Genomic DNA, 8668 nt, shown 5'->3' with positions numbered 1-8668 from the left:
TGACCTATTTGGATATGATCTTCTCAGTATGTATGATATGTTCTAGTGGTGGATCTAATAATTTTTTGCGGTGTGATACTAGTGGTCTATGGAAACGAATATGTCGATTGTCAAGTGTGAATACTAACTACTTAAAGAGTTATCAGTTGTATCACATTCTCGTATAATGAGATTCGATGTTTCATTCACATTTGAGAAACCAACTAGGTTGTTACTGCAGATGTTTGGGGTTAAGCAATGTGCATAAGAAAGATTTTAGTGGTGGATCGTTGATACGGTATTAATGCGTTAAGTTGAGAAGTGTAACCTATGGGTTCTAAATGAGGACCAGTGATTCCATCTTAAGGTCCAAGAGAATGGATAAATACCAGAATGACAAGCTTATGGGTAAAGGAAGTCCCAAGAGTATACTTGTGTGAAACTAATTAAAGATTTTAGAAAAAAAATGCATATAAAAGTGGGTTAGTCCTTTGGATTTTATTGGTATAACTGATTTTAAGGTGTCATGTCGATGGCAAGGTGGACGTCGTGGTGATGGCAAGGGCTAACTAAACTTGATGGTAATAAGGGATTGCGATGGATTGTGATTGAGATGCAACTATATAATAAATATTGTTGGTTAAACGAATTTCACATCGTAATAACGACTTGCGAGTATCTAATGTTATGGTTTGCTACTATTTGACGAGTAGCATGGTTGCATGGAAAGTTATAGAAGGTGTTGAGACACCGCTCGAATAAAATTTAAAGGAGCTAGAGTCATAGTGAAAAAACAATAGTGGGATGTAGTGTAGCCTTCGGAAAGAGGTGAGAGTAAGAATAGTTTCTATTATTGCAAAGGCTAAAGAGGTATCTTCAAAGGGATTGAGAATTGGGTTCAGAGATGCGTGGTTTTATTTGTTTTGCTCTAGTTATGGAAATAGTGTCACGGGTTCATCAAATTGGTTAAAAACTATTGAATAAGGCTTGAAAAATGAGTGTACAGACGTTCAGCTCGAGTGTAATGATAAGTTCTTTTGTGGTTTTGAGTTTGATAATGAGTATGATTGGATGTTTAGCGAAGAATATGATAAGGTCGATGGAGAGGCGAATAATGAAAAGCTAAGATACATGAATTCATAAAAATCTTAAATGTATGAGCTAATGTTGATAGATAATGAGATTGGGCTACACAGTTGAAATCAGAATTCAAGTTTTTCGTTGTGATTCTACGTCGTGATAGTATATTTTGTTAAGGTATGAATTAGTAAGGTAAGAAATAATCGATCGCATTGGGTATTTCATTTGAAAGGACTTGTACATGGTTTGGATAGTAAGTTTGGTTACTTTTGATTGTTAAAGAACCTAAGCAAAAGTTTTACTTAAAAATATTGGTCTAGAGTATGTGGTAAACTGCCATGGATTGTGGGTCAAAGGATTTAATTTGTAAGCGAGTTAGCGAACGGAACAAGAGTCTCGTGTAGTGAAGAGTTTAAGATATTTAGAATTTTGCGTCATTGAAAGAATTTAAGGAGAGGTGAATGACTAAGACCTCTTGTATAACCCTTAGTTCGAAGTTGAAGGTTGTATGAAATTTTGCCTTTGAGTTCAGATATGACTATGAGATGTGAAATGGTTCAGCATAGACTTACTAGGAGTTTATTATAGACTTTTACAAAGATTAAGTTTTTATTTGGGTGACAAGCAATGATGTGTGTAAGATTCTATGTGGTTATGTCGAGCTAGATTGTTCAAATGATGATAGGTAACTTATGGATGTTCAACGGTGTGGACCTACAATTTTAAATGGTTAATGAGGATTTCAAGGGGATTGAAACTATTTTGTTGATAGGGTGATATAGACTGTTATGATGTGTTACATATGCATTTGATGGTGAGTAGAGGTTTTGAGCTTATAGTATATAGAATTATTGGAGTGGCCAATGATTTCTTTGAGTTTTGGCATGGGGTACAGATGGTATGAATGGTAGTTGAAAAATGATATGTGAAAGTTTCTGTGAAGTTGACATTGGGTATGATTCAATTATTGTACTTCGATGGGAAAGTACTTTAGATTTGAAATTAGTGTTATCAGTCTTGGGTGTGACTTATATCTGTCATGTAACGCTTAAATGGAAAGAGAAAGAGACATATTTTGAAATTTTTAGAGGCTACAATGTGTTTTCTAAGAATACTTTTGTCACACCCAAAATCCCATTAAGGCGAACCGGCACCCGTTGCCGAGAAGGCTCGGGAGAACCAACCTGTAATCATGCTCTATCTATGAACATTTAAAGGTGCAGCCATAGTGGATAACATGTTTCCATGAAAGTAGACAGTATTAACAAGCCAAAAGAAAGTGCACATGACTTGGCAGTTGGGACCATGATGTCTAAGACACGAGGCACAACCACACTTTACTATACATAGTCTACAAAGCCTCTAAATGATAAAACATTATGGGGTTAAGGTCGGGACAGGCCTCGCCTTACACTTAGCTACTATACAATACCAAAATACATGATATAGACTCAGAAAGCCCCGAATCAACCTGGAGCTCACCAATAGCCGCTGGATGTCCTGTTATTCTACTGGAGAGATCTACTAGCTCCTGTACCTGCATCATGAATTGCAGGTCCCCCGAGAGAGACGTCAGTACGGGAGAATGTACTGAGTATGTAAGGCATAAAGTACTGTATGTGAAATAAGAACTCAAATGAAATCATATACCAATGTAGGGATACAAGACCACCTTTTCTGATACTATGGAATCAGGTACTTTACATTCCTTTCTTTACTTTATCATTCTTTACTTTACACTCTATGCACATCATATAATACAAATGACCAGCTGATCAGTGGTAGACATATAAATCTGGATCGACCCATTCTAGGCTTTCCTTTAACCCCTAGGATACCACCCGTAATATTGGGATCGACCCATGCTAGGTGATTCTTCCACCCCTGGGATACCACCCATCAATAAGCAGATTCATTTAATATCTTTCCGTTAACATTTGAGATGATTCTTTTGGTGGTCATAACATTTTGAGTTGTGGGACTACGTAGTCAACAACTAACGTGTAATAATCATATAATTCAGGAACAACAACGTAGAGAGTAGTTACACAATTAATGAAATGCATAGGAGCTGAAATAATATATGGACCTTATTTAGTTAAAAGGAGAACTCATGCAGGGTATTCAATGTATATGTACATATTTGACAATGAATATGTATTGGAACGTGCAGACATGTTAAAGAGTGAGAGAAAGGTCATAAGTCGTGTTGGAGCTGGTAGGCTACCTCTATGTGTCGAGGACGAGTCTAGATTTCATGTCAATTAGTAGGAAATCGAAAAGCCTTACATACCTTGTTGTACCACCTTGTAGTTACCTTGAAGTACCTTCCTTTCTTTTTCAAATACTTATCTACAATAGAGTAGGTGATAAACTAGTATTAGTAGTTACTAAACATGCTTAGGCAGTCTAATCTCACTCAACAATAATGCTCGGGCAGCAAACCCATAATTACCAAACTAAGGGTGCTCTTTCAATCCCCGCCTTCTTTTATTGCATTTGTACACTACACAGCTATATTTCAATATCAACAGTTTACACCTTTTCCAGACATCAACCAAGTTGTCCCCAATATGTTTACACATCAACCTGTCCCAAAACAGTCCTAACAATCCAACATACAATAGAGGACGTGAAACCATAGTTTCCCATCATCATCCCACGAGTTCTTATCAACAGTATACTTAAAATATCATACTTAGACTCGTGTTTAAGGAAGACAAAGATAGGGAAGTCACTTTACCTTGATTCTTATAACTCGTTTTCTTTTAACTTTAACTCTTCAATAACTTGAGCTTCCCTTGCAAGGGCTTGGGTTTATCCAAGAACCCTAGGAAACTTGTGATTGCTTCTTTGCTTTGAAAGAGACAGGAGAAGCTTAGAGAGAAATCTGATTTTTTTTTATCTCTTAAAAGTGAGGAAATGGCCAGCAACTTGGGGATTATAAAGGTCTTATTTTCCACACCTCTTAAGTTTTAATATCAACCTCTAATTTGTCAAAGAGGTCCAAGTAGGTGATGCATCTACTTGGAATTATATATACAAAAATTGGGCCCTTTATGTACTCATATTGGGCTACAATCTTTCCCCTTTCTAATATTAAGCCATCAGCCAGAATTATATCCTTAATTTGGAATCTACCTAGCCTATTTGAGCTAAGCAAGTAGGTGACACCTGCTAGCTTTATAAAGTCCAACAAGCACCTCAATTCTTTTATTCGTTTTCCGAGCGTAATCTCCTTAGTTTAACTCAAAACTTGTATACACTTGATCACCTTAACTTTTAGACTTACATATAGCCCTTCGATCCAGAATTTAAAAACTTCTAAAATTTAACGTTCACTCGATCGTGCAATATTGCACTGTACGGGAGTTACCCTTATAGCTTCTTTATTGTCACCATTCATCTAGGAAATCAAGTTCATTACTTATACCACCAAGCTAAATCAAGTTCCATATGTGTAGAACTTGTACACGTAAAATACGGGGTGTTACAACTTTGATACTAGTGACAGTTTGAGAGTAAGGTAAATGGTTGGTGTAGTTATAATGTTTGTTGGTATTAAGAGTGTTAACTTTAATGGAGTACTGTGAGAAGTATGTGGGGTTTGATGAATCGAGTATTTGTAATATTGTGATGAGGATCAGACTGGATGATTGTGGGTGGCTAAAATCAAGAGATGGAGTGAGATGAATGGAATTTTATTTATATGGGCACTATGGAACGAGTATCTTGTGTTATTCGACCTTGCTTCTGTATATTCTTATGTGACCACCTTCTTCGTACTGGACATTATTTGGAGTATGATTCACTGCTTATACTATGCGTGTTTCTACATCTATGAGTGAATTCCTAGTGGTGGATCAGGTGTACCGATCATGTTATTGTCCTCATTGTAGAGTGGCATCTCTGGGCAGATTTGGTCACTTCAGTTATGACATATTTGGTGTTGTTTGGAAAAGTAGAGGTATACCATTGTATCTACATGCACGACCTCGCTTATGAGAACTTATAGAAGAGCTTCCGTGAATAATTACAGTTATCCGACAGTGTTCTTAAAGGTTCTGCATCCTAGAGTATACCGTTTGTTGGGTGTTTACTGGATCTTGTTCTTTTTTGGGTTAGATAAGTTTGATCCTTCCTTGATGAGAACCCGATGTCTAAAGATTAGATTTTTATAACTTAAGCCCGTGAAAGTATTATATTATGAGAATAAAATCTTAATAAGATCTATCATGGTTTGTGCATTATGAGTGTGTGGTGATTGGTTTATTTTCACTTTTGGTTGTAGCCGGTATTGATTCAGAATGTTATTTTGGTTATGTGAGAAAAGATTCGTCATGATGGTTGTGTTATAGTCCAGTGGATTTCAGTGTAGATTGGGTTCATGAGTTAGTATGTGGCTTGATAATCATTCTTGATTTATAGATCTTCCAAAGTTTAATCCGAAAGTTTAGTTCTTGGTATTGGACCTTGATTGAATGGTCCAAATGATGAGTTGAACACTTGGAGAAATGAACACGACTCTGAAAATCATAACTTAGGCTTTTTGCTAACATATGTTATTCCTCTTTCTCCTTCTTTATGTTCGAGGACGAACATGATTTTTAGTGATGGATAATGTAATGACCCGGATCCGAAAGGTCATTTTTGATAATTTTGAATAGTCATTTAACTATAGTTAATTAATTTGCGGATAATTTAGTTATTTTTAATAATAATGGGTCAAGTCTGAAATATTAAAATAGCTAAGTAGGAATTATTACTTTTAATACATAATTAATTAAGAAAAGAAAATAAAGAGAAGAAAGAAACTAGCCTATGCATCGGCGGCACATAGACAAAGAGGAACGGAGAACGTAAGGTCATCAGGTAATCGTCCAAACCTTTGTATTGTTGTATATATATGATAGATATCATATTATTATTTTATTATTATTAGTATGGTTGATTGTTAAAGAAAAAGAGAAACAATTAAATGGGTTTTATGTTAGAAGAAGTGAAAATTTATTTACTGTATAGGCAGTCTATTTAATGGAGAAAAAGGGTGTGATGGCCAATCATTATGTAATGATTTAGGAATGATTAGTCAATGATGATTAAATTAGTAAATATAAACATATGGTGTTTCAATGTAAGGTTTGGAAACATTAAGTGTTCTCACCATATTATTCGTAATTTACTTCGCTGTTTTCTTTTGATTTTCTTTATTACGTACTAGTATACGTATCCACGTGTTGCGCGGTTCATCAATAAATGTAATAATAACTATATATTTATTGAGTAATTTCAATTTTTTAATTATTAAAAAATGATATTACAAAGTTTATATGAGAGAATATTACCATGTTTAGCACATCAACATCAACATGTATTTAATAAAATACTTTATGAAAATAAATCAATATAAGCTTAATTTATTATCTAAACTTGTGCATAGTAAATTTTAAAATAATGTTATTTATTTGTTTTTCAAATTAATCAAAATCATAAATGTGCGCACATTCCCTACTATCTTCTTGTTATCATTTGTTTATTATAATACTTTTTATTAATTTATTCAGGTAGTGTTTTACCTTAATTTAAATCATGATTTGAACAATTTATATTTTTGTTTTCAATATGATATATTTAATTTTAATTATTGATATTAACTACATATGAATTTGAATTAATATATATTATTACTCAATATTTATTAAGATTTCATCTGAAGAAAAAAAAACAATGATAAAACTTGATCTCCTAAAATTTGGAGCCAACAAATTTAACTTATAATAAAAATTATTTCTTCTCCTAAGTTTTCACACCTCACTTGAATTTAAGTAAGCTAATAGATAATTATTGCAATTCTATATAATTTAAGTAAGCTAATAGATAATTATTGCAAGTCTTTAAAATTTAAAAATAATAAAACAAGTCATATATATATATATATATATATATACACAATAAATATATCCAATATGTTAACAAAATATAAAATTAAAATAATTTAATTTTAAAATTAGAATTAGAATTTAGTGTAAGACACTTTAATTAAAATTTGAATTTCATATTGTCAAACTTCACATTTGAAATTTGTATGTGTGTAATATATGTATTCGTTGAATTGGAATTTTGAGAACTAATATTTGTTGAATTGGAAATTACATTTTAAGTTAGTATTAATTGAGATTGTATGCATAGTTAGATTTGATGAAAATATAATTTTATAACTACTTAAAACTGCTCATTTTTTTAAAACACTAATTGATAGTTTTAAAATTCAGCATAAATTTGTGTCATAAATAAAATATTTCTCAGTATTAATAATTGATAAGAATAAATAGCATGTGCTATTTTATTCGAAAATTCCTTTGGCTTCTTGATAAGAGAAAGATGTAAATCATGAGCAAAAATTGAAGAAATTTTTTGTAACTTTCTTAAGTGTTGGAACAATTTACTTATTTTGAATCATGAAAAAAATCTAACAATTCAATTATTTTAAAATGGAGTGAATATCATACTCAATATAAAAAAACAAAACACTCATTGTCACAACATAATTGAAAAATATAAAAAAAATACATTGATTAGGAGAGTTTTAATTCACAATTTCTTTCTTTATCATATTTTTTCTCTGTATAGTACCCAAAAAAAAATAAAATATACAACCTTTTAACGAAATTATCTTCTTGAAAACTTATTTTGCACGTGTCTTTTTATATTTTATGTTGCATATGTATGAATAAGTATAAAAAGGTATAAAAAAACTACAAAAGTTTAAAAGTAATGAAGTTATACAACATGTAATTAACTTTGATTATTATATTTTAAAAGGTTAAAAAATTTAAAAGTAGTGGAATTATATAGGGATAAGGGTCTGAAAAATATCCAACTTTGATCGAATTTGCTAATAGGTCCTCATGAAAGTTTAGTATCGCAACAACAAATTCGATCAAAGTTGGGATATTTTTCAGACTCTTATCCCAATTATATAACATGTAATTAACTTCTTAATTATTTAAAATATAAAATATTTAATTTATAGAATGTACGTATATGTATATATTTTCTTAAATAAATAAAAGAAAGATACTTAATAACTTCTTCAAGAAAAGTTTATAATTTCATAAAGCATGTAACTTAGATAAAACTTAGTGCATTTCTGATTGTCTTTTTTTTTTTTAAAAAAAAAAACAAACATTCAAGCACATTGGCAAAATTTTATAGATATTCAACCTAAAGTGAATTCATATTCAATGTTTAAAATAAAAAAAAAACATTCATAGTCACAACATAACAAAAAATATATAAATACATTCGGTTTGAAAGTTTCAATTTCTTTTTTGATGATGTATTTATCATTTTTCCTATGTATAGTACCTTAAAATAAACAATATATATTTCTTAACAAAATAGGAAGAAAAAGCACAGATGTTCCAAAAAGTGATTTTTTTTCTCGAACAATTACCACAAAAATTGTTCAATATTGCAGATTATTTGCAACAAACTCCTCTTGCTTGAGATATGGATTGCTCACTCAAATAATTTAACTCTTCTGATTTATCTCAATTTTCTTTTGACTGACTTGATTATGCTCATAAATTTGTGTCTTTTTTTTAAA

This window comes from Solanum tuberosum, unplaced genomic scaffold (genome assembly GCF_000226075.1).
Source record: "Solanum tuberosum cultivar DM 1-3 516 R44 unplaced genomic scaffold, SolTub_3.0 scf00018, whole genome shotgun sequence".
Lineage (NCBI taxonomy): Eukaryota > Viridiplantae > Streptophyta > Magnoliopsida > Solanales > Solanaceae > Solanum > Solanum tuberosum.
Note: the sequence above shows the minus strand (reverse complement) of the source record.